Genomic DNA, 16,499 nt, shown 5'->3' with positions numbered 1-16,499 from the left:
TCTAGTCAAAGATATTTTTGGAAACCGTATCCTATCAGGAAAAAGAAAAAGTAAATAATCATATGATTTCCCATACCGGGAATCGAACCCGGGCCGCGGCGGTGAAAGCGCCGAATCCTAGCCACTAGACCATATGGGATTAAATACTTTTCTTTGTTTTGCATACCTCTTAGAAATAAAGAATCTCACTCGCAATTATCATAGTGAATATGAATATTTTCAAACAAAGTCGTTCCAGATACCTCTGTAGAGTGTCTGCTTTGGTTTGATTCAATCAAAAATGCTGTTCAAAAGACCTTGCTGAAAAATTCTACCTGTACTAGTCAAAGATATTTTGGAAAACCGTATCCTCTCAGGAAAAAGAAAAAAAAATAATCATATAATTTCCCATACCGGGAATCGAACCCGGGCCGCGGCGGTGAGAGCGCCGAATCCTAGCAACTAGACCATATGGGATTACATACTTTTCTTTGTTTGTATATCTCTAAGAAACAAAAATCTCACTCGCAATTATCATAGTGAATATGAATATTTTCAAAAAGATACCTTTCAAAAGTGTCTGCTTTGGTTTGATTCGATCAGTAATGCTGCTCAAAAGACCTTGCTGAAAAATTCTACTTACTCTAGTCAAAGATATTTTGGGAAACCGTATCCTCACAGGATAAGAAAAAGAATAATCATATGATTTCCCATACCGGGAATCGAACCCGGGCCGCGGCGGTGAAAGCGCCGAATCCTAGCCACTAGACCATATGGGATTACGTACTTTTCTTTGTTTGTATACCTCTAAGAAACAAAGAATCTCCCTCGCAATTATCATAGTGAATATGAATATTTTCAAAACAAAGTCGTTCCAGATACCTCTGTAGAGTGTCTGCTTTGGTTTGATTCGATCAGTATTGCTGTTTAAAAGACCTTGCTGAAAAATTCTACCTGTACTCGTCAAAGATATTTTGGAAAACCGTATCCTCTCAGGAAAAAGAAAAAGTAAATAATCATATGATTTCCCATACCGGGAATCGAACCCGGGCCGCGGCGGTGAGAGCGCCGAATCCTAGCCTCTAGACCATATGGGATTACGAACTTTCTTTGTCTGTATACCTCTAAGAAACAAAGAATCTCACTCGCAATTATCATAGTGAATATGAATATTTTCGAAACACAGTCGTTCCAGATACCATTCAAATGTGTCTGCTTTGGTTTGATTCAATCAGTAATGCTGCTCAAAAGACCTTGCCGAAAAGTTCTACCTACTCTAGTCAAAGATATTTTTGGAAACCGTATCCTATCAGGAAAAAGAAAAAGTAAATAATCATATGATTTCCCATACCGGGAATCGAACCCGGGCCGCGGCGGTGAGAGCGCCGAATCCTAGCCACTAGACCATATGGGATTAAATACTTTTCTTTGTTTTGCATACCTCTTAGAAATAAAGAATCTCACTCGCAATTATCATAGTGAATATGAATATTTTCAAACAAAGTCGTTCCAGATACCTCTGTAGAGTGTCTGCTTTGGTTTGATTCAATCAGTATTGCTGTTCAAAAGACCTTACTGAAAAATTCTACCTGTACTAGTCAAAGATATTTTGGAAAACCGTATCCTCTCAGGAAAAAGAAAAAAGAATAATCATATAATTTCCCATACCGGGAATCGAACCCGGGCCGCGGCGGTGAGAGCGCCGAATCCTAACCACTAGACCATATGGGATTACATACTTTTCTTTGTTTGTATACCTCTAAGAAACAAAGAATCTCACTCGCAATTATCATAGTGAATATGAATATTTTCAAAAAAATACCTTTCAAAAGAGTCTGCTTTGGTTTGATTCGATCAGTAATGCTGCTCAAAAGACCTTGCTGAAAAATTCTACTTACTCTAGTCAAAGATATTTTGGGAAACCGTATCCTCTCAGGAAAAAATAAAATAATCATATGATTTCCCATACCGGGAATCGAACCCGGGCCGCGGCGGTGAAAGCGCCGAATCCTAGCCACTAGACCATATGGGATTACATACTTTGTTTTGTATACCTCAAATAACAAAGAATCTCCCTCGCAATTATCATAGTGAATATGAATATGAATATTTTCAAAACAAAGTCGGTCCAGATACCTTTTTAAAAGTGTCTGCTTTGGTTTGATTCAATCAGTAATGCTGTTCAAAAGACCTTGCTGAAAAGTTCTACCTACACTAGTCAAAGATATTATGGACACCGTATCCTCTCAGGAAAAAGAAAAAAAGGAGAAATCATATGATTTCCCATACCGGGAATCGAACCCGGGCCGCGGCGGTGAGAGCGCCGAATCCTAGCCACTAGACCATATGGGATTACATACCTTTCTTTGTTTTGCATACCTCTTAGAAATAAAGAATCTCACTCGCAATTATCATAGTGAATATGAATATGAATATTTTCAAAACAGAGTCGTTCTAAATACCTTTCAAAAATGTCTGCTTTGGTTTGATTCAATCAGTAATGCTCTTCAAAGGACCTTGCTGAAAAGTTCTACTTACACTAGTCAAAGATATTTTGGGAAGCCGTATCCTCTCAGGAAAAAATAATAATAATAATAATCATATGATTTCCCATACCCAGGGTTCTGCCCAGGGTGGATTGAGTGCCGGCAGGACTATCTAAGCGGAGCGCCACCATCGGTTGGCGCGGAGCGTTCAAGAAAATTTTGGGTTTTGGAAACCTCCCAGATGGCCGGAAACGGCCCTTCCCGAGTATTCTGAGCCACATGTAGACAGCTTTGAAATGAGATCTCATGTCTGGAATTTTTCATAATTAATGAAAAAAGTTAGGACAAATATCTGGAGCACCAGAGTACAGACCAGCCGGTGGTGCCTATTAAATAAATCATTCAGGCTGAGATGATAATTTTAGATGGACAGTGAGTGAGAGTCCACTCCCAAATAAAGACGAATCATAATGAATTATGTATTCTCTCTCTTTTATTCAACATCGGGCCTATGAAATCGGTCCATTGAAAGGATATCACATAATTACAGCAGTAATTACTGAGTAGAGGAACTCAGAAAAATGGTTGTCTTCTTTCTATCTCTTCTCACCGGAACTGACTTAATTTACGACAGTTATGATATACACACTGAGCGACTAACGCTGCTTCTCATGTATCGAGTATTGAATACAAAATCTGAGTGTAATTTCATGTACAAATAAACAGTAAACTAGTGAATAACTCCGATCAACTGCGCGATATCATGCAGTGAACCTCCGAACAGCGTTTATTACTGCAGTGTTTAACCCTACCCAGGCGCGGCGGAACGGAAAAATTATTGGGGGGGGCTAATGTGTGGAGACTATCTAAGCGGAGCGCCACCATCGGTTGGCGCGGAGCGTACAAGAAAATTTTGGGTTTTTTCAAACCCCCAGATGGCCGGAAACGGCCCTTCCCGAGTGTTTTATGCTGCGAATACCTAGCCCTAAAATATGGGTCTCAAGCCTGCAATTTCTCAGATTGCACGTAAAAGTCTGTAAAAACATTGTAAATTGTATATTCGATGGTGTTTTAAGAGAGTAGCTATTACTCGTAGTGTACTCGAAAAGACGTTTTTGAGTGTGGTAAGGGCAGTGGCGGGGCTAGGGGTATTGGTCAGGGGGGGGCAAGAATGGTCTCTAGGGGCGCTTTCGACACTATCTAAGCGGAGCGCCACCACAGGTTGGCGCGGAGCGTACAGAAAATTTTTGAGTAAAGATACTCCCTAGATTGCAGGAAATGACCCTTTCCGGGCCTTGCTAATTTGCAGATAAACGGAGAATAAATAGGTGTCGTCGCCATTTTGTCGGAAAATTACACCAACAGAATATGACAAATGTCAATAGGTATATGAGAGCGCAATAAAATAGTCAATAGTTGCGAATAAGTAAAAAGTAGTGAAAAGCTGAAAAGGGCGCCAGCAGTCCATTTGAGTCCGTCAGGGGGGGGGGGCACCCGCCCCCTGACTGTATATATGGACGCTCCGCCACTAAGTAAGGGGATGTTGGAGAACTGGCTGAAATGAGGCAAGTCATTGGCCTAAGACGAAGTTGTGTTACGCTTACCGGTACTCACACTCACTGCTTCCACTTTTCACGGGGCGTGAAGACGCGGTTGGGGTGACAATGTGGTCTATAGCCAGGGGACGGGCCGAGGGTGCCCCAGCAATTACTTAAATTATTACACCTATATAGTATACGTGTGCGTCGGACAGATCGACAAGTATGCATTGAAAAATGGGCAGATGCACGTTTCGGAGCCTTGGTAAATATTGGGGGGGCTTATCATGCATTTGCCCCCTCAACTTTTTCATTGGGGGGGGGCTGAGCCCCCCCAAGCCCCCCCGGTTCCGCCGCCACTGACCCTACCCAACTACCACGGTACATGTGCGGCGAATTTTCCCAGGTACCTTGCCAAACAACTGTGAGCTCATCCCCTGTCTAACACCTGTTTGTTAACATTTTTTGGCACGTTGCCAGGGAACTTTTCATGGAGTAAACTTTTTTCGTTCCACTCTAGAATTAATTAGGTCAGTCAGTAAAGGATCGGTAAAGTTATGCGAAATGATATCTTAGACGTTCAAGAAAAGTAGGTAAAATATCCCCGTTACATTTAGGTAAGTAAAACACACCTCAAGCCAACTGACTCCTCCGCATGCACACCCCATGAAACACGAGGCACAGTCCATACCATACACGCATAGCACGATATCAAGGCCCCTTGCTATGGCCATCTTTATGAAAGTTACCCTTGTAATCACATGTTTTAGGCCACTTGGCATGATTAACTCAATGCCAAATATTGTTTCCATGTTCTTGTAGAAAACGTAAACTCCGCAAAATACAATTAGTTGTGATTTTGTAGTTACGTGAGATCCGTTATAACCGCCGAGGTGGTTAGGCTATTTGCTACACACTAAATGGTAGGATATTATTTTTTTCGGTATTTTTGCTAGAAAATACTTTCTTTCCCCCCCCCCCCCCGCTTAACACCAGATGTGGTCTTACGGTTTATTCATAAATGGATGCACTAGAGCCTTGTTTACATGACATTAGTTGCATTTAGTACGATATGCAAGTTTGGCGTGAATTTTTCGAAAGTGCTTTGCTCGATCTTTCGTAAAATTTGAAAGGTGTAGCCTACCACCTTCCGTACACAATTGGTACACAATTGATTTTCATTTTTTTTCTCTATACGGTCAAGTGAATAAGTTGTACACACTGGCGGATCCAGGGCCATTGTTTGGGAGGGGCCAAAGTGGCATTAGAGTGATATGGGGGAGGGGTCTAAGGGGAGGGGGTGAGTTGGAAAATTTTCTATTTCTGAATGCCCTCAGATGCAATTTGGTGCGACAAAAGTGTACAATGGTGATGTTAATTTACTTCTAAAAAAAATGTTTCCCAGGTGTAATTTTCTAAGATATTTATAAAACAAAGTTGAGATCATCTTTCTCAAGAAATTTGATTTCTCATAGGTTATAAATTTCTTACAACCAGCCTGTAACTGCAAAATGGTGTTAAACTGTAAATCCTCATGCTCATACATTTACATAGCTCCCAACTCTTGAGAAGGCAAATGCTGGTCCATGCCACGAATCGCCGTCCTGGGGGCGAATTTTTGATTCCCAAACAGGTTCTCAATTACGGAGTTTTCAGCCAATCAGATTGCTCGTGACGTCAGCATCAAACGCTTGGTAGTTCGAAGACATACACTGAGTTACACACTGACACTTAATAAAGTCTTGTTACGCGGTTTCCCTGCAAACGCCCTAACTTTTACTTTTAATGCTTGGATAACATGTTGACCTTACTTATGATACATACGCTACATTCTACTTGGTTCGTGTTTACATCATCCAAGATTCGTCAGCCGTTCTATTGAAATCGGAATTCGTTTCGTGGAATGGGTAGGCCTACACCAAAATCAACTTCACGACGCGAGTTCAGCCTTGAATGAATATACGCAAAACAGTTAAGTGTATAGTCAAGGCTTCATAATTGACGCACGCCCGTAATTCATGCACCTTCAATTATTACTAGCAACGATACAGCAGGCCACCTTAACTTTTAACAGTCAAACAGAATTACATATTTCATGAGTTTGAATCCATTTCAGCTATTTGATGACCAAATTGTGGAATTTTTAAGCTTTTAACACCCTTCCCCCCAATTTTGTACGTTTTTTGGGCATTTGGAAATCTTGCACCCTAAAAATAACCAACATATTCTCAATATCATGGACAACACTACTCTCTGGGACCTGATCTGTCTAAGCTTAGAGGCTCAAAGTATAGCAAACAGCATCTAAAGTCAATGGATGTATACTAAAGCCTTCACTACAGTTAGCTTATCGACGAATGTGTCAATTTAGGGGTAAAAAAGACACGGCAGACATTTTGTGGTCAAGTTCTGCTCAATTGTACGTTGCATATGCACAGAACAATAAATATTTTGAGATCATTACATTTCTGAGGAACCACACATATGAAAAACACATACAGTTGAGTGATTTTGATTTTTCCTTGATAGAAAACGTTGATGAATACCTTAAGTGCGTCAATAATGAGCCCACCATGCTACAGTATGATGTATTTCCGTCACTGCACTGTGTACACAGTTATCATACATATAGGCCTATATCCCATGTATTATGTACCCCTGTACGAAACGTTCACTGTGCGATGTTATCGATAAATGCCTTCACAGAAATCTTCGATCAAAGTAGATCATACAGTATACTAGTGTGCTCAATATGTCTAAACCAATTCCAAACACATCTACATATATTTACGAAAAGCTGCGGGTAATTTTGAACCGGTATATCTTCGTTGCAACGAATGGATGCAGACATTTTGATAACTTCGAAGTGAAGGTTTCATTGTTATGACGTAACTTTTCCGACCAATCATGAGCGACTATTTATACACAATTGAGAACCTGTTTGGGAAAAAAAAATTCGCGTCCTGGGGGGGGGGTATAAGGGGAGGGGGTGTCCCCCTCCCCTTTTGAATTTTTTTTTGGAATCCTGGTGATGCCTACATGTAAAATGGTGGCACTTAGAAAGGCTTTTGTCACCCAAAATTTTCTGAGAAATATGCATTTTTGTGTGTGTAACATCAATAAATTGAATAGTATACAAATAATGATTGGTTATGAGTGCAATAGTGCAAATATTTCATGAGTTGAAAGATGGAATGTTCCATTCAACGAGGCGCAGCCGAGTTGAATGGAACAAATTACCATTCATTATTTGTTTTATACAACACCTTCAAATTTGGATATAATTGGATGTAAAATGCACTCATGCAACAGATTGTTTTGAACAGACAGGTTTCTCTGCTCTCTTACCATTGAAAAAAGTGCTACCAAAAAAGTATAACGCATGGTTCTATCCAAGAGCGTAGGAACCGGGGGGGGGGGGGGCTGGGGGGGGCTGGCGCCCCCCAGTGAAAAATGTGGGGGGCGGAAGTATCATTCCGCCCCCCCCCCCCCCCCCGCTCAGCAAGTCAGAAAACCCCTTTTTCATTCCAAATCAGAAAAAATCTCATTTGGAGCACCAAATTGCATCTAAGGCCAGGTGAAAATGCAAAATTATTTACAAAATTGAGTGGGTGTTGAAGTGTGCTATATTGCACCAAATTGCATCTGAGGCCACCTGGAAATGACCCCTCCCCCAGGCCGGCCATCAGTCTTCAGCCCCCACACTCAAAAGTACCTTCCTACGCCACTGGTTCTATCATCATAGCGTGCAATAGAGCGGATTTTGCATGCAATCGACGAGCAATTGACCAATCAAATCGTCCCCGTTCTGGCGTAGTGACGAATGTTCAAAATGTGAGTTTTGAGAAAACGCGCTCTAAAGATTTTCATATGTTGACTTTAGTATAGCGTAACTAAAAGAGGATCTTTTTTTACCGAAAGTTGTCAATATTTTAAGTATAACAAATAGAACTTTGAGTTCTCATGTTTGTTGCTGAAATTTCTTACATAGTAGTAATTTTAGTGTAAACATTTTCGTCGTTATGTCATGTCATTTCAGTTAATTTTAGACATTCGCCACACATTGATCACTGTGCTAGAACTAAATTTTGAGGTTTCGTCCTGTCACAGACTTGTATTCGTCACTTTTGTGTGTAGTAGCCATAGGGTACACCTTGAATGTTCACTGTTACATGGGGAGAGGAAGGGGGGGGGGGGGTTAAGTGAAATAACCTTACGATAGAAGAAAATAATCGAAGGGGTGGTACATTGGTCTTATTAATTTTAAAAAGAATGTCCACGGTTTACTTTAATGTATAAAATAGACAAGGAATGGGTTATACGCAGGTATCAACATACGTGTTTTAGTATGTTTTTTCTTGAGTGACATGGATGGAGTCGGATATGACGAGGGGAGGTGGTATATAGGGCAAGGAGAGCCGGCTGTTGAAATGGTGGTATATTGGTCTTATTAATTTAAAAAGAACGCCCACGTTTTGTTGCAATGTATAAAATGGACAAGGAATTTGTATGGGTTATGGGCGGATGTAAGTGTTTTAGTATGTGTTTCTTGGGTGAAATGTAGGGTGTCGGATAGAGAGATGTTGAGGTAGGGAGGGCAAGGAGAGCCGGCTGCTGAAAGGGTTATATATTAGTCCTATTTATTTTAAAGAACCCCCACCATTTTCTATAATGTATAAAATAGACAAGGTATATGATGAAATGTGAACACATGCAGTTGCAAAAATAATAGTTCCAGTGGCGTAATCTGTTAAGTCGGAACTCTTATAAAGCACACAGACCACGGAAAATTGTGTGCAATTCTTCATTTTCAAGTTAGTGTATTACGTGAAATGTCTCTGACGATAGTTTCTAAGTATCCTTCAAACGCTTTGGGAAGCTATTCCACTATACTATCCCCTTAAACGGAATGTGAAATTTTATTACGCTCACAGGCACATTCATAATAACCAACCCAACAACTGTGCAATTGTTCAAGTGTTTCCAAGTTGTACTATAGTATGTTGTTCCTTCTTTTTATTTCCTTTCAGTATACATATAAAAAATTTCTTACGCTCACAGGCACATTCATAATATCCAACCCAACCTCGTGTGAATCCTCAGATTTAAAGAAGGAAATAACTGTGCCATTGTTCAAGTGTTTCCAAGATGTACTGTAGTATGTTGTTCCTTCTTTTTATTTCCTTCCAGTATACATATAAAAATTATAGAGAGGAGTCATATAACACCTCAACAAGACGAATAACTCATATAAAAGTTTTTTTAAGATGATAGGATACCAAACAGTCCAAGAATAACTAATATAAAAAGGGAGAAAATGTCAAGATGATAGGATATCATATAAAATACATCTACTAATACAAAAGTTATTACATAAAACGATATAACAAACAAACTATAACAAACATTCTAAGTGCTCGAATGGAATGTATAAAGCAGCACGGTAAATAAATGAGTTGCTGTAAACTTACGTTCGGTATTTTGTGTGGATTTCTTAGATTTCTGCTCGATTTGTGCAGGAGAGTTTTCAGTACAGTATACAGAGGGTTATTCTGATCACTGTAAATCTTATTAGCCATTCTTGTAAACTCAGGTCTTGCAGCAGCATTTACTTTTTCTAAAAGTATATTGTATTCTAAATTAATATAGATGATGTGTATTTAAGAAACTTCAGTCTTCTTTTCTTTGCTTTTTTTTTGCAATTTAAAATGGTACCAGGCAGGCACTGTATAGATCACATGTGCCAGGGTAGAATAATAGTATTGAAAACATTTTCCTTAGCATTTTGGTTAAAGAAAGACACAACGTAAGCCACACTAGATACTATATAATATACTTTTTTAATACCTTAATGCTTTGCAAGAAAAGGTCAAACTGTCGTCACTGTATACTCCCAGTACTCAGTTTTGGAGGTTCTAGCCACATCAGATCCCTCAATAATAATAATAATAATACGTTGCGACCTTGATAGAATGAGACCTTCATGTTTTATGGGTTTTTTTTCAAAAACAAATTTCCCTTATTTTTTTTTTGGGGGGGTGGGGGGAGTTACGCAATAAAGTCTTGCGGTCACATGTTGGAACTATGTCATTTACAGAACACTGAAAATTTCATTGGTCAGTTTCAACAGAGCTCTTATGAATTGTACATGATACAGCAGTATCATCGGCATATTTTGTTATAGAAATGTGTGAGTTTGACCTAATTTCATCAGTATATATAGTAAATAAAATAGCATATAATGGACCCCCCCCTCCCACCCCAAGGCACACCAACCTTTATTTCCAATATTTCCGATAACCCTTTATCCAACCTTACTTGTCTGGGCCATCCTTGAAGAAATTGTGTCAGCCAATGAATAAGCCATGTTTCTTTGATAAATCGTAAAAGATCCTTCATTAATTGAAGCATTTGGCAAGACAGTATTAAAGGTTGCTATACAGATTTTCTAGTAATTCGGTCTAAACGCCCCCCTCCTCGTCCTTTGAAGCAAAGTAACTACTTAAGTATAAACTATGCTAGTACCTTCCAAAGTTTCATGTAAAAGTATGTGACCTTCAATTATGTAACTAGGTATTACTTAGCTAGAAAAAGGTAGTTTTAAGTTAGGCTAGAGTAATGCTCGTGATGAGCAAAGCCGCCAACAGCTAAGAGAAACCGTACTTCTTTAGGGAGATGTTACATTTGTAACGATTTGACGATTTGTATTTCGGCAAAACGTCAATTTTCAAAGGTAAATTTTGACCGAAATTTTCAATTTTTAGGTCATGCACAGTCACAGGAATATATGAATAGGCCTAGATAAATGGAAATTCCGACTGACGCACTCCAATTTTCCAACTATCGTCAGTTTTACCAAGTTTGGGGGTGACACACCCCCACACATCCCTCTAGCGACGTCCCTGCGTGTACCCAGTGTTCTCACTGTGGAGTAAACTCCGGTATCACTCAACAACAAGGTAACATGGGATGCGCTGCCACGGAATCATAGGCGTACGGGACCATTTCAGTTTGGAGGGGGGGGGCAGACATTTTTGTGCCAGAAAGTTCCCGTGACACTATCTAAGCGGAGCGCCACCATCGGTTGGCGCGTAGCGTACAAGAACATTTTTGGCAAAAGATGCCTCTCAGATTGCCGGAAACGGCACTTCTGAGGCCTTGCAAGTTGCATCTAAACATTCTTTATTTTATATATCTCACGTTTTAGAAATTTACACTTCCCCAAAAATTTGGTAAATTAGAAGAAGAAAAAATGGTAACATCACTTTGAAGGGGAAAAATAGGACAGTATATTTTTTAAGCTCCTATTTAGCTCGTATTTATTATTTTAACACAGTACTCAGCTACCTCCAGAAAAACATACATTGTTCAACGACACGTAGGCGGGATAATGTCGCTGTGTCGTGTGAGACTGCAATTTGTCTCACAAAAAAGTATAAAATATAACAAAGAATATGATAAACCTGTACATCTAGGCTTGTAGGCACTCCCCCCCCCACCACCATCCATGAAAAAGAAAATGTTTCTTATATACACTCATGTCGGGGATGTCCAGGTATACAGTTGACTAGTTGACTAGTAAAAATGATCGTGCAAAAAGCGTGGTAGCCCAGAGGAGCTGCGCTTACGGTGGTGTTACACGGAAATATTCGGGCATCATGATGCTAAATAAAGAAAAGCATGGAATTGTCGGGCAAAACTTTGAAAAAGATTCGGGCAAGCTACTGCATATATATATATATATATATATATATATATATATATATATATATATATATATATATATATATATATATATATAAGCCTCTGTCTCACTGAAAAACTCATCATTATCAACGCAGACAAACGGACCCTCCTGAACAAACGCCCAGAGCTCATATCGACAGTGTCGACACGAAAACAAGTTCTACATAAACAACTCCAGTCCAACCACCAAACACCGTCAAGAGAACCACACACAACTAAGGAGCGAGCACCGAAAGAAGGCAAAAAACCCCAACAACAGAACGGACGCAAAAGAGAATACACCAACAGCCGAACACCGAAGAAAGTCTTACAAACCCACCAACAGAACGGAGGCAAAAGAGAATACACCGGCAGAACATATATATATATATTCTCCTCTTAGGCTGCCCGATTTTTTCAGGACTTTTGCCCGAATTTCTTGTCCTCTGGAAATTTGGGGGGCAGTCTGCCCCTGCCCCCCGCCTCGTACGCCTATGCACGGAATATGCTCCCTATTTCACTTCCCCAATATTAGGGAACGGGCACCGTCTTTAAAACACCATCTACAACTAAACAACAACTATGTACAGGCTTTGGCTCTAGCTATGAAGTGCTGTCTCTTATGATCATGACGGAGCCCATTATTTTTCTACTGAAATCGTCCGAAGATGCGGCGTCTGTAATCCGAGGAGCCAACGAACTTTTCTGCTAACGCCCCAGGCTTCAACTGGGCTAGACGTTCGCGGTGAATATGGCATACCATCACATGGTTCAGCCTCTGTTGAGTCATGGTGCTCCGTAGCCATGTCTTCAAACGCCTCAAAGCACTTAAAGATCTCTCAGCTTCAGTTGAACTGGCGGAGGAGAATATTTGTCTATACCCTTCAACCAGGGAGTTGTTATGGAACTCCCTGCTTCAACCGACGACCACTGGAACTGGCCTCGAAAGAAAGGCAGACTAAGCTTAAGATTGTCGGAGAGCTCAGGATACCAACTCACGAGATCTGGGTGGAATTCTCCATTCAGCAACATTGAGTGATGTAGTGATAATATTCGATGATAAGAATCCTGAGATGTGTAAGCCCGAACCAAATAGAGCCACGACACTACTCTTTTACCAAATGTGTGTGTGTGTGGGGGGGGGGGGGAGGAGACATTCGATAGTGTCCCCCACCCATCGAAATGTGGGGGGAAGTGTCCCCCCCCCTGGATTGACGCCCATGCCTTAATTGGTTGGTATGTAGATAGATAGATAGATAGACAGACAGACAGATAGACAGACAGATAGATAGATAGATAGATAGATAGATAGATAGACAGACAGACAGACAGACAGACAGACAGACAGACAGACAGACAGACAGATAGATAGATAGATAGATAGATAGATAGATAGATAGATAGATAGATAGATAGATAGATAGATAGATAGATAGATAGATAGATAGATAGATAGATAGATAGATAGATAGATAGATAGATAGATAGATAGATAGATAGATAGATAGATAGATAGATAGATAGATAGATAGATAGATAGATAGATAGATAGATAGATAGATAGATAGATAGATAGATAGATAGATAGATAGATAGATAGATAGATAGATAGATAGATAGATAGATAGATAGATAGATAGATAGATAGATAGATAGATAGATAGATAGATAGATAGATAGATAGATAGATAGATAGATAGATAGATAGATAGATAGATAGATAGATAGATAGATAGATAGATAGATAGATAGATAGATAGATAGATAGATAGATAGATAGATAGATAGATAGATAGATAGATAGATAGATAGATAGATAGATAGATAGATAGATAGATAGATAGATAGATAGATAGATAGATAGATAGATAGATAGATAGATAGATAGATAGATAGATAGATAGATAGATAGATAGATAGATAGATAGATAGATAGATAGATAGATAGATAGATAGATAGATAGATAGATAGATAGATAGATAGATAGATAGATAGATAGATAGATAGATAGATAGATAGATAGATAGATAGATAGATAGATAGATAGATAGATAGATAGATAGATAGATAGATAGATAGATAGATAGATAGATAGATAGATAGATAGATAGATAGATAGATAGATAGATAGATAGATAGATAGATAGATAGATAGATAGATAGATAGATAGATAGATAGATAGATAGATAGATAGATAGATAGATAGATAGATAGATAGATAGATAGATAGATAGAATAATTCTACGAAATGAAGAAGACAGGTTTATCTAAATTGTTATCATTCTTGGTGACGTACATGTACTGTTGGACTTGAAGTGTTTGAATAAAGCAATCAGCTCGTGCTAAAACGAAACTACGTTAGTGCATGGCTAGTCCAAAGTGCGAGATAACATCAGTGTTGTCTAGGAACAGTTGGAATTAAGTATTAAAGTAGTAGAACGCATATATTTAAGGTTTATCTTAAAACCCGGTATACTCTGCACGTGGCTTACCATGTTAATTTGATTTAGAGGCCGAAATTGTGAGCCAATGGGAATGGAAGTTAAGGCTGACTCATAGAAGAACGAGTTCATACAGGAAGCTCGGCATATTTCGCCTGCATGTGCACTGACACATACAATGAACCAATTTTTGAACATATTTTCAAACACTGCATTTACTCCCGTCTGAATTCCCCAACCTTACTCCCTCCCCAACGTATCCAAGAGACCTAATATACCCTGATGTGAAACACTTCATCTCCTTATTTTGTCAGGTTTCTATTTGAATAATAACGGAAAACCATTTAGACTTTTCCAATTCCGTTATCAGATAAGACTATATATATAGGAACGCTGACCACACAAATCGGCCGTAAGTATATATGAAAGACGCCTTAACATCAGTCGTGTTTTACTGACTTATGTTGGACTTCTTAGACGACAAATAATAGTGACCCACCTGCTCAGTGGAAGACAGATTGAGGAAGAGGGAGTGAAATATCTCAGGCTATGTGATTATCTCGATGATCTGTAGACTGCAGAGACAGATCAACTGTATTGATGTTACTCCAACTCATCCCATCCCTCCCCTCCTCTCCCTCCCCCCATCCCCTGCTCTCCCTCCCTTCCTGTCCCTCCCCCTTTTTTGTTGTTGAAAGTTTGATGTATTTATTAAAGTACGTCATAAAATTCAAGATAACACTGAAATAGGTCCAGTATAACAAAATGGAATATCTCACCGATCTGCTTTAAGTTCAATATTGACTTAAAATCACGCGATATGGTTTATATCTAAGAGGTCAAGGGTTAGTGGGCGTAATTTCTTATTTTATTCATTTGCTAGACACCAGCTCAGATCAAGCCTGCCGTCCTTTCTTACTATAGTAGTTGTCCATCCATTACCTCTGTTGTGTTCCATTCTTGAGCGTTTGTTATCTTCCGTTGAGAATTTGCTTCATCCTCTGATCAAAGTCACAGCATTTCGTTTAAATTTGTAAATTATCTCAAAGAGCCCTCTGTTTGAAATTTGTGTTAACACTGCACGCTTCGTTGACCTGCCAGTGACTTAGCATAAAAACGGATCGAATTATATCAAGAACAATTATTTATTCAAGACCTTTCGAAGAACATTAGCTGTTCCTCACCTACACCTGTCAAACACAGACGTATTTCATTGTAAGTAAAAGAAAAACATATATGAATTTCTATCAACAGCACTGCAGTGTAGGGAAATATAGCTAAATTGAACAACAGGCCTGTACGGGACATTTTGAATAAAAAATTAAATTTCTTTGAAGAAAATCTCCACTTTTGACCATCGTATATGTGAATTTATCATTTTCTCGAAATTTCAACTGTTTTCTTACGATTTCGTCGTCTTTTACGCAATCCAGCATAAATTAAATATAACTGTAACGTAAATTCCAGATTGATCGTACACCGTGTGATTTTACAATCGAGCATGACCAGAAACATAATTTCATCCATCATATTAATTCAAGGGTGCTTGTTAAACATCAAATGAGGCCGCAGCATTCACCCAAAGAAGGTCTTCTTTCCGATCTGTTTATTTCTGTATTCCTCGATAAGAATTTTTTTGGAAAGTCATATTTGTTTCTTAATTTTTTTCTAATTTTATTCGCAGATCAGGACTCCCGCTGCATTAATATAATTCTCGTAGAACTAATTAAGCACATGTGAAAATGGCCACCACGAAAACCTTGTAAGTATTATTATTTCTTTTATAAAATATCCAAATATGTATATTCTTGGCAAATATACATGACAGTATAAGAAAAGTATTGATTATTTGTTTACTTTACATTCACCTAAAAATATACAAGTAATGTTGTATAATGAAAATTTTTCGTAAAAAGTATAGTCTTGCATAAATGAACTGTTCGTTCCTAAGATAACTCCTGAAATGGGGGAAATGGATCAGTGTCGAGGAGGTGGGGTGGGGAGGGGGTAGGATATCACGGTGTTGTTGCATTGAGGAGGTAAAGAACGAAGCCATCTCAAGTCGGGGGTCAAATGGATCCTCTCTGCATTCTGTGCCACAAATTCCATTATTTTAATTTATACGAAACAGTACCATTCGATTGATTACTTAAATTTATCAGCAAAATAGCACCTCCTGAGTACACTTTTCTTAAATGTCTCAACAAAAGGCCTTTTTTAAATAACACACATTTACAAAGCAGGCGCGTAGCGAGGAATTTGCCAAGGGAGGAAGAAACTGTAGGCAAACTATGAGAACCGTAGATACGGCTTTGCGAACTATCTAAG

General features: G+C 39.0%; 1 protein-coding gene and 8 non-coding genes across 9 annotated transcripts in view; 1 reads left to right on the top strand and 8 right to left on the bottom strand.

Annotated features, from left to right (window-relative positions):
* Positions 1–67: 67 nt before the first annotated feature.
* Positions 68–139, bottom strand: Trnae-uuc (transfer RNA glutamic acid (anticodon UUC)). Its single transcript has one exon. It is a non-coding gene; the product is annotated as a tRNA-Glu (tRNA).
* Positions 140–384: 245 nt separating this feature from the next.
* Trnae-cuc (transfer RNA glutamic acid (anticodon CUC)) lies at positions 385–456 on the bottom strand. The gene has a single exon. It is a non-coding gene; the product is annotated as a tRNA-Glu (tRNA).
* A 230-nt stretch (positions 457–686) lies between these two features.
* Positions 687–758, bottom strand: Trnae-uuc (transfer RNA glutamic acid (anticodon UUC)). The gene has a single exon. It is a non-coding gene; the product is annotated as a tRNA-Glu (tRNA).
* Positions 759–1,004: 246 nt separating this feature from the next.
* On the bottom strand, positions 1,005–1,076 carry Trnae-cuc (transfer RNA glutamic acid (anticodon CUC)). The gene has a single exon. It is a non-coding gene; the product is annotated as a tRNA-Glu (tRNA).
* Positions 1,077–1,321: 245 nt separating this feature from the next.
* Trnae-cuc (transfer RNA glutamic acid (anticodon CUC)) lies at positions 1,322–1,393 on the bottom strand. The gene has a single exon. It is a non-coding gene; the product is annotated as a tRNA-Glu (tRNA).
* A 245-nt stretch (positions 1,394–1,638) lies between these two features.
* Positions 1,639–1,710, bottom strand: Trnae-cuc (transfer RNA glutamic acid (anticodon CUC)). The gene has a single exon. It is a non-coding gene; the product is annotated as a tRNA-Glu (tRNA).
* A 229-nt stretch (positions 1,711–1,939) lies between these two features.
* On the bottom strand, positions 1,940–2,011 carry Trnae-uuc (transfer RNA glutamic acid (anticodon UUC)). The gene has a single exon. It is a non-coding gene; the product is annotated as a tRNA-Glu (tRNA).
* A 248-nt stretch (positions 2,012–2,259) lies between these two features.
* Trnae-cuc (transfer RNA glutamic acid (anticodon CUC)) lies at positions 2,260–2,331 on the bottom strand. Its single transcript has one exon. It is a non-coding gene; the product is annotated as a tRNA-Glu (tRNA).
* Positions 2,332–15,033: 12,702 nt separating this feature from the next.
* LOC139980529 (uncharacterized) overlaps positions 15,034–16,499 on the top strand; it is a 290,788-nt gene continuing 289,322 nt past the window's right edge. Inside the window, exons 1-2 of the mRNA XM_071992232.1 lie at positions 15,034–15,386; positions 15,856–15,900. The gene's annotated coding sequence lies outside the window, so the exon portion shown is untranslated. The remainder of the gene's footprint in view (positions 15,387–15,855; positions 15,901–16,499) is intronic.

The sequence above is a fragment of the Apostichopus japonicus genome, chromosome 15 (genome assembly GCF_037975245.1).
Source record: "Apostichopus japonicus isolate 1M-3 chromosome 15, ASM3797524v1, whole genome shotgun sequence".
Taxonomy (NCBI): Eukaryota; Metazoa; Echinodermata; class Holothuroidea; order Aspidochirotida; family Stichopodidae; genus Apostichopus; species Apostichopus japonicus.
This window is presented reverse-complemented; position numbering and strand designations above follow the sequence as displayed.